At 37.4% G+C, this 19,757-nt stretch overlaps 1 protein-coding gene across 7 annotated transcripts in view; it reads right to left on the bottom strand.

Moving 5' to 3' along the window:
* Nucleotides 1–19,757, bottom strand: part of LOC127448307 (diacylglycerol kinase beta-like) — a 180,034-nt gene that overhangs the window by 56,128 nt on the left and 104,149 nt on the right. The gene's annotated exons all lie outside the window — the stretch shown is intronic.

Below are 19,757 nucleotides of genomic sequence, written 5' to 3'. Positions count from 1 at the left end.
TATCATTTAGCAGATGAAAATGATAATGTACATGATGTTGGGTCTGGAAGACATTTTTATTCAATTATTTTATTCATTTATAAACTCCAATGGTGAATGTTTTAAGCATTTATGCTCCACCATCATTCCTGTCCCATAGAAAACCAAAATCACAGGAGTTAATGACTACAGACCCGTTGCTCTGACGTCTGTGGTCATGAAATCATTTGAGAGACTGGTGTTAGCCCACCTGAAGGACATCACTGAACCCTTTCTAGATCCCTTTCAATTTGCTTATTGAGCAAACAGGTCTGTGTATGATGCAGTCAACATGGGATTGCATCATATCCTGCTACATCTGGACAGACCAGGGACATATGCAAGGATCCTTTTTGTGGACTTCAGTTCAGCTTTCAACACCATTATCCTAGCTATTCTCTGACTAAATTACACTAACTTTCTGTTCCCATGTCCATCTGTCAGTGGATCACCAGCTTTCTGATGGACAGACAGCAGCTAGTGAGACAAGGGAAATTCAATTCCAGCACATGTACAATCAGCACTGGTGCTCCCCAGGGATGTGTGCTCTCCCCACTACTCTTCTCCCTGTATATCAATGACTGCACCACCAAGGATCCCTCTGTCAAGCTCATGAAGTTTGCAGATGACACCACTGTCATCAGCCTCATCCAAGATTACGATGAGTCTGTATACAGAAGGGAGGTTGAACGGCTGGCTCACTGGAGCAATCAAAACAACCTGGAGCAGAACATGCTCAAAACAGTGGAGATGATAATGGGGGACTTTGGGGGACACCTCAACATTGCCCCGCTCACCATTCTAAACAGCACTGTGGCAGCAGTGGAGTCATTCAGGTTCCTGGTCACTACCATCTCACAGGACCTGAAGTGGGAGACCCACACTGACTCCATTGTAAAAAAGGCCCAGCAGAGGTTGTACTTCCTTTGCCAGCTGAGGAAATTCAACCTGCCACAGGCGCTGCTGATACAGGTTTACTCAGCAGTCATTGAGTCTGTCCTCTGCACTTCAATAACTGTCTGGTTTAGTTCAGCTACGAAATCGGACATCAGAAGACTACAAAGGACAGTTCGGATATATATATATAGTGCATCCAGAAAGTATTCACAGCGCTTCACTTTTCCACATTTTGTTATGTTACAGCCTTATTCCAAAATGGATTAAATTCATTATTTTCCTCAAAATTCTACAAACAATACCCCATAATGACAACGTGAAAGAAATTTGTTTGAAATCTTTGAAAATGTATTAAAAATAAAAAACGAAAAACATCACATGTACATAAGTATTCACAGCCTTTGCCAAGACACTCAAAATTTAGCTCAGGTGCATCCTGTTTCCACTGATCATCCTAGAGATGTTTCTACAACTTGATTGGAGTCCACCTGTGGTAAATTCAGCTGATTGGACATGATTTGGGAAGGCACACACCTGTCTATATAAGGTCCCACAGTTAACAGTGCATGTCAGAGCACAAACCAAGCCATGAAGTCCAAGGAATTGTTTGTAGACCTCCGAGACAGGATTGTATCGAGGCACAGATCTGGGGAAGGGTACAGAAAAATTTCTGCAGCATTGAAGGTCCCAATGAGCACAGTGGCCTCCATCATCCGTAAATGGAAGAAGTTTGGAACCACCAGGACTCTTCCTAGAGCTGGCCGCCTGGCCAAACTGAGCGATCGGGGGAGAAGGGCCTTAGTCATGGAGGTGACCAAGAACCCGATGGTCACTCTGACAGAGCTCCAGCATTTCTCTGTTGAGAGAGGAGAACCTTCCAGAAGAACAACCATCTCTGCAGCACTCCACCAATCAGGCCTGTATGGTAGAGTGGCCAGACGGAAGCCACTCCACAGTAAAAGGCACATGACAGCCCGCCTGGAGTTTGCCAAAAGGCACCTGAAGGACTCTCAGACCATGAGAAACAAAGATTGAACTCTTTGGCCTGAATGGCAAGCATCATGTCTGGAGGAAACCAGGCACTGCTCATCACCTGGCCAATACCATCCCTACAGTGAAGCATGGTGGTGGCAGCATCATGCTGTGGGGATGTTTTTCAGCGGCAGGAACTGGGAGACTAGTCAGGATCGAGGGAAAGATGAATGCAGCAATGTACAGAGACATCATTGATGAAAACCTGCTCCAGAGCGCTCTGGACCTCAGACTGGGGCGAAGGTTCATCTTCCAACAGGACAATGTCCCTAAGCACACAGCCAAGATAACAAAGGAGTGGCTCCAGGACAACTCTGTGAATGTCCTTGAGTGGCCCAGCAAGAGCCCAGACTTGAACCCAATTGAACATCTCTGGAGAGATCTGAAAATGGCTGTGCACCGACGCTCCCCATCCAACCTGATGGAGCTTGAGAGGTCCTGCAAAGAAGAATGGGAGAAACTGCCCAAAAATAGGTGTGCCAAGCTTGTAGCATCATACTCAAAAAGACTTGAGGCTGTAATTGGTGCCAAAGGTGCTTTAAGAAAATATTGAGCAAAGGCTGTGAATACTTATGTACATGTGATTTTTTTCGTTTTTTATTTTTAATAAATTTGCAAAGATTTCAAACAAACTTATTTCATGTTGTCATCATGGGGTATTGTTTGTAGAATTGAGGAAAATAAGTAATTTAATCCATTTTGGAATAAGGCTGTAACATAACAAAATGTGGAAAAAGTGAAGCGCTGTGAATACTTTCCGGATGCACTGTATATATATATACATTTGTACAAATACAAATCTGTTATATACAGATGCAAGGGAATGCATAGTAGAAGAGGTAGAGTATGTTGTATAAATATAAATAGACTAATCTGTGTATTGCACATAATTATTGCTCAATGGGGCAATTTAACTGTTCATGATTTGGATAGCCTAAAGAAAAAACTGTTCCTGTGCCTGACGGTTCTGGTGCTCAGTGCTCTGTAGTGCCGCCCAGAAGGCAACAGTTCAAAAAGGTAGTGGGCTGGGTGAATGGGGTCCAGAGTGATTTTTCCAGCCCTTTTCCTCACTCTGGAAGTGTATAGTTCTTGAAAGGGGGGCAGGGGCAACCAATAATCCGCTCAGCTGTCCGAACTGTCCTGTGCAAAAGTTTTAGGCACTTAAGATGTTTCACAAAAACATTTGTCTTAAGATGGTTATTTATATACAGTATGGTTATTTTTATACAGTACTGTGTGTGTGTGTGTGTGTGTGTATATATATATATATATATATATATATATATATATATATATATATATATATATACTTTTTTATTTGTCTTATTGTGTATTTCTATATATACTTATATTTTCTATTCACTTTTTATTTTTATTCTATTTTTTATTATTATCTCTGTCATGTTGTTGTATTGTTTGTGCACTGGAAGCTTCTGTCACCAAGACAAATTCCTTTTATGTGTAAGCATACTTGGCAATAAAGCTCATTCTGATTCTGGTTCTGATTAGATAAAATGAGCTCTAATGGTTAATTAAGTTAATTTATTAACTTTTTCTTTATGTTGCACTGTCACCATACAATATCTGCCCTTTCCATTAAAAAATAAAATAAAATAAATAAAAATCCAAGAAAACAAAGTTTCGACACTGACAATTGAAACATTGTTCTGCAGTTTAGCAGACAATTGAGCAGTTCTTTCAGCAAAACAAAAAATAATTTTTTTGTTTTTTTAAAAAAACAAAAGATTTTTGCAATGTCAAGACATATTGTAGATGCAATTGTAGCTCTGCTTCATCCTGCATATATGCACGTTATTCAGACCACAATTGATCTCTGCGTTGGGCATGTGCTTTGAAAGACAGAGGTGACATGCAGCGTGTATCTTCAAACTTCATCAACTTCCTTCAAATTTTCGATTACGCAATGTGTCAAGTATGCTTGGACAGACAGATGACTGACTCTCGATTACGCAAAAACCTGCTGTAGCTCGATTATTACTGTGCATGTAAATGTACCAACTGTAGCCCAAGTCAAGAGAGCCCAAACTAAAGTCTCTGTCTGTAGATAAGACTAATCTATGGGTAGATAATGCTAGTCTATGGGACATTTTGTCAGTTTTACCATCTGCTGGGTGAAAAATGTAAGTCAGACTGTTTAGAAAAGTGATTGCAAATGTTTTCTCAACAAGACGCATGATGTGAGGTACCCTTTATGTCTGTAGCACAAACGATGGGGGATGAGTTTAATAGATGACGTTTGTTTAAATCCCTAAGCCTGAGTAGGCAATAGTAATAGTGATGCTTGCCTTAGCAAACACCACTAAAGTATTGTCATGAAAATAATTTAAAATTAAAAAAGTTCAGAATAAATAAAAAAGTAGTTAAGAATAATTAGAATAATTTGCTTACTAAAATGACCACTAAAGCTACATCTAGACTATAATACTGCTAACTTAAATGAAATAATGTTCTGTTTCTGAGCGCCTTACTGCAGCTGAGAGACTGTAAGTGATCAAACAGTGAGTTGACAGCACCAGAGGTTGTTTGCTCTTGTAGCTCCAACCCAGAGCGGATTCCTCTGTCAGTGAACCAGTCTTGATTAAAATCAAAGCAACAGTGCGAGAACAGAATAGCTAATTGATGAATCAGGTCTGTAACCGTAACTGATTATTTCTATATTTACACATGCACATGTAAAGACAGAGGAGCTCAAAGACACCACATCCTTTACAAGGCCTAAACCTGACAACACATACACACGCTGTGCACACACTGTGTAATATAGTGATGGATGTCAGCACACTGTAGTGCTCACCATATCACAGACTCAGACAGGGAGGAAGTGTGCGTGTGTGAGATTCTCAGGGTTTGATAACTGCTGGCATGCCGATCAAGCCGCGAGCGGACGACGCTACGCTAGCACCTGTGCTGGCTTCCTGCCCGTGCTTGCAGGTGCTGCAGCGGTCACATGAGAGAGGATACAGTAAGTGTGGGGGTTGGGGAAGCTAAATGGAAGAGCTATGGACTCTTATCCAAACTACTACATATCCAAACCTTCACTGCCATACACAGATCTTTGTTTATCTTTAAAGCTGAAGTGTGTAATTTTTTCTACGTTAAACTACCTCCTATTCTAGCTTAATATGCTTAATATTATAAATCCTAAGTATCCAATTGGTAGGTTGACTTCCTGAAAAGTGTAAGCACTATGGCTCTGTAGTTTTATCAAAACATTGCTCAATTTTTTTGCATCCCAACCAGCCTGACATAGCAGCATTGACTCAATCAATGGCATAAGTTTGGGGCAGGACGATCTGTTTTCCCGGCAATGTCAGGTGGGAGAATCATTCAGGAAACGTTTTATAAACAGACATTATTTTTGCAATTTTGCTTAGGGATGCAAGTGAAAATTACACACTTAATTTTTAAATACAGTAGAACTGGAGCAGTGCTAATACATCAACTTGTCTCAGGTCTGCTTGCTGTGGCAAGGCTTTTGATCACAGCTGAGGCCACGTCAAGACTAATCCGTTTGAAAACTCAGTTTTCAGCTTCCCAACGCCACTGTTTTCCAAAATATGCGGTTATGAAGTGTATTTTCAAAAGTCTCTATTTTCGTTGGAGGAAAATGGCATCCTAGTGTTGATGAGAGGCATATCTAAAATGTATTCGTGTAGATGTGGTTTAAGAGAGTTGTCACTGGTGCACTAAGAGCATGGAACAAGAATGATTTTCCTTTTTTTGGATTCTGAGAAAGCCAATGCAGGTGTTTCACAAACTGGCATGTGTGAAACAGCAAGGGAATAGGAGAGCAGAACGCACTGTACCTCAGATGACATGTGAGTGATGGGCAATCATCAAAGCAATGAATACCATGACACAGAGTGGGCACTGTTTGACACTTACGGTAACTATAAAGAACAACTCAACTAAAAAATGCCAGAAAGCTGTCCTCAAAATGCATTGTTTCTGCCAAATGACATTTTTATTTCCTTTTGTGGTCTGAGGCATTAGGATCACATTAATTCCACACTTTAAAGGCACTCTGTAATTTTTTCCTCAAACAAATTATACAAATAAAGCAATAAAAAAATACTTTTAAAAAATATGTTGGTAACACTTTACGATAAGGTTGTATTCATTAACATTATAAACAATATTACTAACAATGAACATTACTTGTATGGCACATATAAATCTTGTTTAATGTTAATTATACTAAAACGCTTTTAAAACTAAAAGTTGTTTATGTGGTAACACTTTACAATAAGGTTCCATTTGTTAACTACATTAGTTAACATGAACTAACAATGAACAGAAATTTTACAGCATTTACTGTATATTTATTGGTTAATGGTAATTTCAACATATACTAATATATTTTTTTAAATCAACAGTTGTATATGTTAACATTAGCTAATGCACTATGAACTAACATGTACTAACAATAAATAATTGTATTTTTGTTAACTAAGATAAAAAATGATAAATAAATGCTGTAAAAATATATTGTTCATTATTAGTTCATGGTTCTTAATGCATTAACTAATGTTAACAAATGGAACCTTATTAGGGGGCCAAGCACCGAAGGTGCTGTAACCCTACTGTATCTGTTAGGATTTTTAGGGGGACAAGCACCGATGGTGCTGGAACCCTATTGTATCCATTAGGATTTTATTATTATTATTTTTTGGCCAAGCAGAGAAGCTGCTGGAACACTGTTGTATTTGTACTGATTTTCTTTCTTTTTTTCTTCTTTTTTTTTTTCTGGCCTAAAAGTGTCTGGGCAGCAGAGTCTGTAAGTCACCAAACTTGGCAGGATGGCCCCAAATCCCAACCCCCCCAACTCAGGCGCACAAACACACTCCCATCTCACCCTAGGTAGCGCTATAATAAACACTTTTAGAATAAAAATAATTTTTTCCTCTGATTCTTTGAGTCAAAACATTTATCTTTGATTTTATTCCTGTCTATAACTTTTTTCTGCCATTTTGAATTTTTTGAAAAAACAACTTTTTTCTAACAACTCCTAGACCGTTAGTCAGATTGGCATGAAATTGGTATGCATCATCTACAGAGCCCCCTGACAAAAATATATCAAAAGAATTTTGATACATCAAATCATTCTGAAGACATTAACGATATAATTCCTTTGATTTAGCACAATTTGAGTAATTGATCAATACACAATGCAAATTCCAAACGTATCCAAACTCGGTACACATAATCAACAGGACGTTTAGAAGATGTCAGGAAAGTTTTGTACAATTCCACCCTTAGGGGGCACTTCAACAAAAAACTGTGATAACTTTGCAGCCATTTGAGAGATAAAGTTCAAATTAAATATGCTTATTCTTTGGTTCAAATTCTAACATATTTGACAAAAAATATATTTGACAAATTAACAGAAATGGCCACCAACGGCCAATCAAATTTCAGAACCTTATAACTTGTATTGGGAATGGCCAAGGGTCATGGAAATGACTATACACAAGCAAGGTATCAAATGTACATGAAGCCACATATAAAATTTTGTGACAATCAGCCACACGGTAGTGCTATAATTAGCTAGTTCATGTTTTTGCTAATAAATCCGGAACCGTATAGGCTACAATAAAAATTTTATGCAAGATTTTTTTTCTCCAATTTTGATTTATTTGAAAAAAATACTTTTTCGAACTCGTCCTAGGCCATTTGCCCGATTCTCACGAAACTTGGTATATATCATCTACAGACCCTCCTGACAAAACTTTATCAAAATAATTTTTATGCGTTGAATAGTTCCAAAGATATAAGCAAATATGTTTTGGGTGTGGCCTATAATGACTAAGTAGCCTATATCTTGTGAGCACAATTTTCAAACTTAACAAAAATTGTGCACATCGCCAAGAGAACACTCTGAGGTAACATGCCCAGTTTTATTCATTTTTGGTGCTAGGGGGCGCTATAACTTAAGAAAATCCTATTTTTGCAACTGTGCTCAAAGCAGATGAAATGTCATACCAAAATAGCTGTTCACAGCATCCACAGGATCTTTTCTGTCAAATTGTATTATTTTGGTCATCTCGCCATATATGCTTGGCCCCCGACAATATTCGCTTGCAGGGTTGGGAGGGTTACTTTTCAAATGTTTTCCACTACAGATTACAGAATACATGTGGTAAAATGTAATTTGTAATGCATTCTGTTAGATTACTCAAGGCCAGTAACGTATTCTAAATACTTTGGATTACTTCCTCAGCACTGGTAGATTTTTTCACTTGTTTTGACTACAAAAACTCTGCCAGCTCAGAAAGACAAAATACACATGTTAAAAATACATTCTCTGAAAAATCTAAATATCTTATGCAGTGTTGTTTCTAAAACAAGATAAATCAAATTGATCTTGTTTTAAGGATTTTTAGATATTTTTACAGGAAAACAATTCAAAAATTATTATCAAGAATACGATTTTTGCCCTAATATCAAAGGTCTTACTAGAAAAAAAGAAATGATGATCCAACATGAGTTTTCTTGATAAAAAAATATGATCGTACCTGGTAACATGTGCATGTAAAATGGCTAGAAATAACATTTTAGCTTAGCGTAAAGCTGACAATTTACTCAAGGTTTATTTCTGTTTCTTCTGCTCCAAACTTATTTCAAACATACTTCTCTGTCTGCTTGTATGAATGTAACACATCATAAGAAAGTGTTTCACCGCTGTTCAAATGCACTTTGGATCGCATCATTTATATGTATACATTTTTCCATCTGAAAGGACTAAATATTAAATTAAACAAATGACAGTAAAATGCAAAGTAATCTCTTCAGTAATCAAAATACTTTTTGAATGTAACTGTATTCTAATTACCAATGATTTAAATTGTAACTGTAGTGGAATACAGTTACTTATATTTTGTATTTTAAATACGTAATCCCGTTACATGTATTCCGTTACTCCCCAACCCTGGTCACATGCGGCTATATTTGTAAAGTGTTACCGTTAAGGTTAACATTAGTTAATGCATTATGAACTAACAATGAACAATAGTATTTTCATAAATCAACATTAATAAATGCTGTAAATATATATTGCTCAGTGTTGGATCATGATACCAAATGCATCAAATAATGTTAAAATATAGAACCTTTTTGTAATGTTGTACAAATATGTTCATCAAAAATTGGGGGCCAACATGTTAAGATTGTATGACCAACCAAATACTACTTTTTTGATCCTGATAAACCCCCTTTTCCACGAAACGGAACAATCCAACAAATTTGGCTGATGTTATGGAGGGTTAGGAACAAATGTTTTAAAAATAACATAATGATCATCCTTATGATGATATTAGTATTCAATAAATGTTCATAGTGTGAGGAGAAAATGTCCTTAGTGCAACATTGTTTGTATGTTCTTTAAATTAGATTGCTTTAATTTGTCTTACAAAGTAGATGACAAATTAAGTTTTTTAAGTGGCTTTTACATATTCAGTAATTATATGCTAACCTTTAAGTTAAATTCAACTCGTTAACAAAAAAAACTATTCACTATAAATAATAATAATAATACTAATAATAAAATAATTTAGCCTATTTTTAAGATTTATTTATTTTAATTATTTACTTTATTTATGATGAATAAATTTAATTTGATGGAAGTTTGTTATAAACATTTTAATGTGTAAATCTTAAAAGTGTATAATGAAAATGTTTAAAAATAAAATACATTTATTAGCTGGGATATTGGACATTTTCACTTGCAGAATAAATCAATCATGGCTGACTGCGAACTGATGCTGCATCCACTTCGCTAGGTGTCAGCATAAAGTCCAAGATGTTCATATTGTCCAGCACACCATAAAGGTGTGCACCTTTAAACTATGACAACCAAATCTCAAAAAAACAACACCTAACATTGTGATCTTTATCAGGACATTAGTACATCCCTCTGAGACAAAGCTCTCTTATTGTTTCTCAGCCTCCTATCTGTAGTGTATATTATCTCTTAAAATCCTCTGGGGTGCTACAGTATGTTATGATTCATCCCAAACAGTGTGCTATGGGAGTAGAGGGACACAATGTCCTCCACTAAGACATATCCTGTCCCAAAGGCATGGAACTGTGGGCTTAACTGTTCTTGGCATTCTCCCTCCACTATCTGAACAGGCTGAAGTTGTACATCATCTTAACATTTTCATGATCTAGAGTAACATGTCTTCTGCATATCTGTGGAAGAATTTCAAGAATTAATTTGGTCCTCACAATACAGATATTGTTCTCCTGGGACATTATCAATGGAAGGGGTGACAAGGTGAAGGATATTAAGGGAGGTGATATTCAGGCCACTGTGATTGGTGTATCCACACACATGGTTGTAGCATTGTGCTCCATCTGTGCTCCTGTCAGCACAGCAGGGAGCAGGTGCATATGGGACTCGTCGCGAGGCTGCAGTGCACTTGTGTCAAAGTCCACATAAGTGTATGTGTGAATCATGTGAACACTGTATGTATGCTTCTCTAGAGCGCATACATGTGTGTTAGGTAAATGGAGAGGTGGGTGCAGTTTTCCTTCTATCTTTAAGACTGACCAGATGTCACTCAGCATGGTCATTCATTATCGTGGTAACCTGGTCCATTTCTGGCAGCCAAACACTTCCTGTCACTGATACTTCCCCTGACCTTCAGTCTGTGCCAGTACTATACCCCTCCAAACACACAAATACACACACATGCACATGCGTAAGCACACATAGGCTGACATGTTCTAAAATAAACACTCTTATCACATAGATATGGTTTAAAGATCAAATAAATCTCTAAAACGGTTGTTTGTTCAGCTACCCCTTGCACCAATGTGACCTCTGCCTTTATCATAAAAAATAAAAAAACAGCTTAACAGCCTAAGTTGGTTTGCTGGTCAAGACAGGTCAAGGTGGTCTGTTTTCTGGTTTTGGAGGATTTTGGCTAGAAAACTGGCTTCACCAGCTTAGACCAGCAAACCAGCAGTTTTTTTCATTTCAGCAGGGTTAGCCTTCATCTGGTCTCCCAATCCAGCAAACCATTTTAGGTTGGTTTATTCTGTTTAAACAGCATGATACCACTTGATAGACTTGAGTACATCCAGGGGCACTGTTAGGATTTTTGGGCCCCTGACAACTTTGCACTCAGGGCCCCCTTTATTATCAACCTGTACAATTTTTTTTTTTTTTTTTTTTTTTTTTTAATAAAAATAAATAAAAATAATTATTAATAAACGTGAACATAATCATGATTGCACATTCTATAAGAGACACAAAAAAATTGAGTTTGAAAACTTCATTAAAAAATATATGTTAGAAATAGCTATAATCACTGAAATAAATACATTTTAGAATGTTTGATCATTTGAGTGAGTTGGTACTGTGTTTCTCATGGAAATATTGAATTTTTCTGTTATGAATATTGAGTTAAGTCATCTACAGTGGGGGAAATAAGTATTGAACGTGTCAACATTTTTTTCAGTAAATATGTTTTTTATGAGGCTATTCAAATGAAATTTTCACCACACATCAGTATTAACTCAAGAAATCCACAAATGTAAAGAATTCACAACATTAAAGTCCATAAATAAAGTTATGTGTAATAAAGTGGAATGACACAGGAAAAAGTATTGAAGATGCTAAGAAAAAGCAGCTCTCCAAGGCAAGGTAAGGCAAGGAACCAGCTGAAATCCATAAGTAGTTAGAAAGTAATTTTACCTCCTATCTGTGCAAATTAATATCAGCTGGGTTAGTAAATTGATGGTTTATAAAAAGGCAACTGGGCCAATTTGGTTGCTTAGGAGACCTGGCTGGAGTCACTCAGCACACCCTGGGATTTGAACTAGCGAGCTAGCGAACTCTGGGGGTGGTAGCCAGCGTACTTTGCCACTGAGCTACCCAGGCCCCCACCTTATTGTTGCGAAACATATTGATGGAATCGGATACAGACGTATTTCAAAACTTCTGAATCTTCCAGTAAGCACCATTGGGGCTATTATCTGCAAGTGGAAGCAACATCACTCCATCATCAACCGGCCATGCACAGGAACTCTTCACAAGATTTCTGACCAGGGAGTCAGAAGAATAGTCAGAAGAGTAGCCCAAGAGCCAAGGACCACTCGGAAAGAGCTCCAGAAACACTTGGAGGCAGCAGGTACCTTCGTCACAGAGAAAACAATAGGCAATGCACTTCACCGCCATGGCCTCTATGCATGCTCACCACGCAAGACTCCATTACTAAAGAAAAGGCATGTCGAAGCTCATGTAGTGTGTAGTCTGGTTAGACGAGAGCAAAATTGAACCTTTTGGCTGTCATACTACACACCATGTTTAGAGAAATGGCACTGCACATCACCCTAGAAACACTATACTGGTACAGGAAAGTTTGGAGGTGGAAGCATCATGGTGTGGGGCTGTTTTTCATAGCATGGTACTGGCAGACTTCATATAATTGAAGGAATGATGAATGGAGCCCTTTACCGGGAGATTCTTGAGAAGAATCTGCTGCTATCCACCAGGATGATGAAGATGAGATGTGGGTGGACCTTGCAGCAGGACAACAATCCAAAGCATACAGCAAAGGAAACTCTCAACTGGTTTCAGAGAAAAAAAATATTAGAATGGCCCAGTCAATCACTTGATTTGAATCCAATTGAACATTTGTGGAACGAGCTAAAGATCAAGGTTCACAAGAGGGCCCTCCGGAATCTTCAAGATTTAAAGACAATATGTTTAGAAGAATGGGCCAAAATCACACCTGAATACTGCGGCTGATTAATTTCTTCATACAGGAAGCGTCTTGAAGCTGTCATTACAAATAAGGGCTTCTCCACTAAATATTAAATACATTTCAGTTAGCATGTTCAATACTTTTTTTCCTGTGTCATTCCACTTTATTACACCTAACTTTATTTATGGACTTCAATGTTGTGAATTCTTTACATTTGCGGATTTCTTGAGTTAATACTGATGTCTGGTGAAAATTTCATGTGAATAGCCTCATTAAAAATATATTTACTGAAAAAAATGTTGACGCGTTCAATACTTATTTCCCCCACTGTATTGCAATATCTGAAGGCAAACAAAACCAGATTTTCCCCCCTACAAGAGCATCCCAATAGAACAGCTTTTAAACAGGTGAAAAACTGATAGCTTGGTCCATAAATCATAGAGGTCCAGCTTTAAAGCCCTTGATATAACTTTTTCATTTGTAAGAATTACCAAAGTTAAGACCATGGATGCCTCATCATTGAATAGGTCAATGTAACTATGGATTTTATAAAGCAAACTATAGCATTTTGTTATAGAAAAAACGATTAAAACTGCTTTGTTATAATAAAAATTAAGTAGACGTCTTACCTTTTTATAGTTTTAAAATAAATCTATAACATTTCTTTCAAATCATACCAGTTCCTGCAGTTAGTGATACAACAGTAATGGCACAAAACGTCTTTTCCTCATCAGCGCTGTTTAGAATGTCAGGGCTGTCTGGCCTTAGATGTTTGACATTCTCCATAGTGCTTTAAAGGGGAAAATTAACAGTTTAATTCAGGATTTGCAGTCTGCACCATGCTGTTTAGTACTCTGCACGATCCAGTCAAGCCTGGTTTATGACGCATCCAGCTCGAGGGATGCACGGAAGTAGTGCCGCACTGTACAAATGAGAAGCGTATATTTCATGCCTAAAAAGCACTTTTGGGACAAACCAAAGATGTTGGAACCCTTAAGATGTTCCCCTTAAGAACATCTTAAGGGGGTACCCACACATTAGATTATCTTTTATTATTAAGTAAGAGCAGTCTTCATTTTAGCTAACCAGTGAGAAGTGGTGAAGTTCTGCTGGCCCCCTCTCTGTCCAGGGCCCTTAGAATCGTCTTAACCCATACACCGCTACCCCCGTTACGCCGCCCCAGATTGCATCTGACATTTAATTTAAACTTAATTAATAATTATATTATAAATTATATTATATTAAATATAATATAATTTATTATATTATAAGCATATATTATATTCTCTCTTAACAAAACTGGCAACTGACTATCAACTGAAAATACAATACAACATAATGTATATTTTATATATACTATTTTTATTGTATACTGTGTATTCTATATTATGTGTATTGTATACTGTACATTGTATATTATTATTTGTATACTGTGTTGTGTGTAATTATGTGTATATTAGATATGTAAATTGTGTTGTGTTAATTTGATGTTATTGTAAATTGGTATATGTCTCATCACTGTCATGACTGCTATGTTGCTCGGAACTGCACCCAAGACTTTCACCCACTGTTGCACTTGTGTATATGGTTGTGTGACAATAAAGTGATTTGATTTGATTTGATAATTAGTAGACAGACTATTTAGATATGAGAGGGACAGCGTGACTTTGGACTAAGCCTAATACCAGCATGGGTCTAAAGCCAGCACACTCCTCTGAAATCAGTCCCAGGGTAGGTTTGACTGTGTCATTGGAAATAAAGGTGTGCATGATACCACACCAGCGAGAACATGATGGCAGCAGGGCAGATCTCCAAGCGACACCTCAGGGAGGGTGATCTGCTAACACAGATAAGTTGTTGAAGTCAAGAGAGGTGGATAGATTTCAGCTCCCAGGTCTGGGGGAAATGGCACTGCTGGAGATGTACATGGAGAGGTGTCTTTAATGGCTGCTAACGAGGTGTGTTTGCTGTCTTTAATTCCCCCTGAGAATTCTTTCCATGGTGAACTGGATCACACAGCAGGATCGCAATGTAAAGACAGAAAACAAATTAAAATAGGTGCTAAGCACTTCCCTCCCACATCAGTTGGTCTTTGGAGTGAGGGTTCATGTCATTGCCTGGGAGAAACTAAATCAGCTACAGCTTCTAGAAGAGGCCATTTGTGGCCATTTCAGTGCCAGCACTTGATTAATCAACAAACATGACCACTGCAACCAAGGGGTCAAAGTTTGGCTGGTTAGCATGGTCCAGTTAACACCTGCAGATAGATTCCGTAACAAAACTATCTGGACCCAAAAAGCATCTTTCTCCATTGATGGCCAATCAAAAGTAGATGTATTTTCTGACTAAATGATTTTTTTGCAAGCAACAAATCAATTGCAAATATTTCATTATATTATAGATGTTTTGCCTGCAGCTGATTTAAAAATGGATGGATTTATATTTTCCCCTGTCTGATGCCCTTCACGTTCACAGCTCAGGGCAGTTGCGTGTATGGAACACAGCATAAGAGTGATTAGTTACATGCCATTTTCATATAAGGTGATTGGCTCAATCAAAACCTCTGAGCCTATGAGCAAAAGGGGGGGGAGGGAAGGTGGTGTTGCGCCAGCCGAGCAACTGCCATTAAGAAGAATGGAATTGCTAGCGGACAGACAAGTAAATTGTATTTTTATAGCGCTTTTCATAATACACATAGTTTCTGTATTAAATACATAAAATTCTCCTCCCTGCCCAGCAGGTGGCGATATGCACAAAGAATGCGAATTGCCAAAAACAAAAGAAGAAATGTTAAAATGGGAGTTTTATAGTAGAAAAGGACTTAAATAATGATCTGTTTCTCACCCAAACCTCTCAAATCACTTCTGAAGACATGGATTTATTTTATGCTGCCTTTATGTGCTTTAAGGTTTTAAGTTCTGGCCACCATTCACTTGCATTGAATGGACCAACAGAGCTGATATATTCTTCTAAAAATCTTTGTTTGTATTCTGCAGAAGAAAGAAAGTAATAAACATCTGGGATGGCATGAGGGTGAGTAAATGATTACAGAATTTTCATTTTTGGGTGAACTATCCCTTTAAACATTACTTCTCTTTTCACATATTGGTTATTAGTTTAGCTAAATAGAAAATTAGCTTTCTGACCATCACAGATAATAAAATACATAACCCTGGTAGTAGTGATAATGGCCTGGAACCACAAATGCCATGGCAATCTCTATGAATATTGGCTAGAAAATGTTAAAGGCTGAAACAGCATTACTAATGATTACATCAGTGCATGAGTCACTGTGCTGCCTTACTCAGGTGTCAGTAGCTCTCAGTGCAGAGCCATCTGCCCTGTCCTCCAGGACGCCCAGCACCCTGTCTCTCTGCTCCAAAGTCATGCCATGCCATTCCACCAAACTGAAATCTAACCAACTGCAACCATCAAAGCATGCCGTTTTCAAGCTGTACTAAAATTCATAGTTCTATGTTGCACCCCTGAAATGACACATTCAAAAGAAGCAGTTCTTCTGTTTGTGCAACTTTAATGACCGAGTCTGATACAATACGTGTGGGGTGCTCTCACTTCAATACAACAACAACTCTATATCCACTTCCGTGCTGTCGTAAAGGCAGTGTTCTTTTCTTTTTTTCTGAACATGGGCTCCTTAAAATATATGAGCATGGAATAAGCTCAACAGAATTGTTTCAATATATATTAATGAAATAGATAAATGATTGTAAATGACTAATAAAAATTATAAAGATGAAAACATGAAGGTATAATAATTCAATTGAGCATTAGAATTCAATGGGCGCTTCACCTATTTATTTATTAGGAGACTAGCATCATTGAGTTGATGAATAGTCAATTGACATGATAGTTTAAAGATGAAGTGTGTAATGTATGCATTACTATCATCACTGAACAGAACTGCAAAAATAATGGCTGTTTCCAAACAGGTTTCCTGAACACTCTCCCTGTCTTCCATTGGTCAAAAAACAGACTGACCAAACTGGTCCCAAACTGACGCCATTGACTGAGCCAACACTGCTGTGTTGGGATGCTAAAACAAGCAAAGCAATGTTTAAAAGCACCAAAGAGCCACAATGTTTACACTTTTCGGAGAATTCAACCTACGAATGGCTTACTTATAGTCTCTGCATATTAAGCTGGGATAGAAAAACATAAAAAAATACCCATACCAACTTTACAGTATATGTATATTTAACAATATTTAGTATATTTTTTTAAGTCTTGTGAGAACGAACATCTGTGCCATGCCCTGCAAGGACCCAGATGGCACAGTCAGTCCACCCCATCACAAGACTAAGGTCCACAGTACAAGCCATTGTCTATTCATAGTCAGCACTCCTTGGTACGCTGCCTCTTAAACCACCAAACTGTATCATCATCAAATGGGCTGACACACACCTGACAACCACAATACACAGTGCTATGGTTCTGTACTCTCCATTTCATTTTGACACAAATTTTGCATCAGCATCCAGTAATGTTCCCTTGATTTAGAGCATACTATTATTCCCAATGGTGCAGAGATAACACTTTAATAATAGGACATTACCAAACATTACAAAATGCTCAACAGATCAGTCCTTTATGTTCATTGAAATATACTGTAAGAATACAATAGTTCCATTCCTCTAATCTAATTGGACAAGCAACATTTCAAGTGTACTGTTATTTAGTATGTCAGCACTGGGATGCTACACTGTGTGTATCAGTTTGCTTGTTTGTGTTCATGGCATTACAGACAGGCTGCCAATCTGTACGTTGCTCGGAGACACACAAAGTTGATCCTGATTTGGCTTCATTTGGAACTGTTTTTATTTGCAGAGGAAAAATAGACAAAATAGCTGGCCATATTGTGTCTAAAATGTAAGTTACTCAATATTACCTTCTTGTTTATAGAACTGTTGTATAAAAGCAATATCCTACTTGCAACAGAGCACAACAGTGCACGGCCACAATTTTTCCCATTCATTTTTTCTATAGGGATTTCATAAAATACTTCATAAAAGATTTCTAACCATGAAACAAACCAACCAGTTCTGAGTTTTTTTTTTTTTTTTTTTTTGGAAAATCGGATAAAAAGACAAAGGTAAAAAGACAATAGTCCTTTTAATAAGGGAATGAACTACAATCCCATGAGGCATTGCAAATGATGCAATCTTCTAAAAAAACTATGAAAAAATCTAACTATTGATTTAAAGTTGTTGATTATAATGCATATTCTCTGATTGGTGGATTTTTCCCACCATAGGATCATGGGTAGTGTAGTTCTTCAGTAGGAATTCCACTATTAAACATGATTTTTTTAAAAGGATGTTGAAACAACACAGTCTGAGGGCTTCTGCAGAAGTATATACCATCGACTGACAACCTTGGAGCTTACTGAAGGTCTGTATTTAAAGGTTAATAAATTAGCGTTAATAATCAATTCCCCTATGAAAAAATGAATGGAATTCTTACTCCCGGAACCAGAATGTCCTATCGTGCTGTGATTACCAGCCGAATCACAGCCATATTCAGGACATACTGTATATATAACTCACGTGACATGCGCGCGCTTCTGAATTCTCGTGTGAATGCGCCATTGTGCTTATGTCACTGATGCGTCGACTGCTGGCAGGAAGTGATTTTTTAAACGTAATAAAGTTTTAATTATCGATTAATTTTTTACACAAACCTATTGATTTGCTTCAGAAGACATTAACTGATCGACTGGAGTCATATGGATTACTTGTATGCTGCCTAAATATGCCTTTTGGACCGTCAAATAGCCAGCAGCCTGACGGCACTCGTTTACTTGCATTGTATGGACAAAAAGAGCTGAAATCTGCTTATAAAAATCTTCACTTCGGTTCTACTGAACAAGAAAAGTCATACACATCTGGGATAGCTTAAGGTAAGTAAATCATGAGAGGACCTTCCTTTTTGGGGTGAACTAACCCTTTAATAATGCTTGTTAGTGTTTTAATTAAAGTATTTCCAAATATAATTTCCAATCATGCTAGAGCAATACAACAGCATTTATGTGGTCGGTGTTGATGGCTAATGAAAACACAGCCCATACTGGAGACAGTGGGATGCAAAACTGAGTTACATAAAAGCCCTGAAGTGGCACATTCCTTCATAATTTTTCACGGCACCTTGTCTAATCCTTCCTGTGTCTGTCTCCTGCCACTACGCACATTGATTTCAACCGAGTCAGATTGCCCATTTTAGGTCGTGGCACTATTTCAGTCCTTTCTAAATGTGGCCTGACTACCTTGCACATTTAAAGAGATAAAACAGCATTCATCCAACACACCTGAGATTAGCCTGATTATAATAGAACGTTGGACATTTTTCAGAAATTAAAGCAGACATGCTATTTATAGTGACCTGTTCTAAAAACAGAACAAAAATTAATCATTAGCTAAACAAGAGGGAGACGTGCTCACTGAGACCCACCTTTCCCCACTGTGGTAGACTGTGCCAGAACAGAAATTCTGCCTTATTTGAAGATGGCCTAATGGGCATTAATTCCTGCTATATCAAAGATAATTATTTATCACATTGATTAATTGTTACTTTAAAAAATGTATTGTTCATGACCCTGCTGAAAAAAACAAACAGCAAAAACCAGCCTTAGCTGGTTAGCTGGTCTAAGCTGGTCTTCAAGCCTTTTCTGCTGACTGTTTTTAAAGGGGGTTTGGGCATTTGTTAGAAGGCCAGTTTAAGGAGACCAGCTTAAACCAATTTAGGCTTAATTAATACACACATATACTGAATACATACAGTATATACTGTGTGCATCTACCTATCTATCTATCTATCTATCTATCTATCTATCTATCTATATACAGGTACACTATTTATTTGTTATATAATCTGTTCAAAAATTGGTTTATAAAATAAGTAAAAGTACATGTCGTTTGTGAAGGACAAAGTTTTTCCTGTCAAAAATTAAATTGACATTTAACTGCTCTCATAATAAATGCTTCATTACAACAACAACATTGAATATAACATTTGAACAGAAGAGGGTTGCTAAGCAACTGTGTGTGAGAAGGAGAATTCTGC

Source organism: Myxocyprinus asiaticus, chromosome 11, assembly GCF_019703515.2.
Source record: "Myxocyprinus asiaticus isolate MX2 ecotype Aquarium Trade chromosome 11, UBuf_Myxa_2, whole genome shotgun sequence".
In the NCBI taxonomy this organism is placed as follows: domain Eukaryota; kingdom Metazoa; phylum Chordata; class Actinopteri; order Cypriniformes; family Catostomidae; genus Myxocyprinus; species Myxocyprinus asiaticus.
Note: the sequence above shows the minus strand (reverse complement) of the source record. Positions and strands in the feature narration are given on the sequence as shown.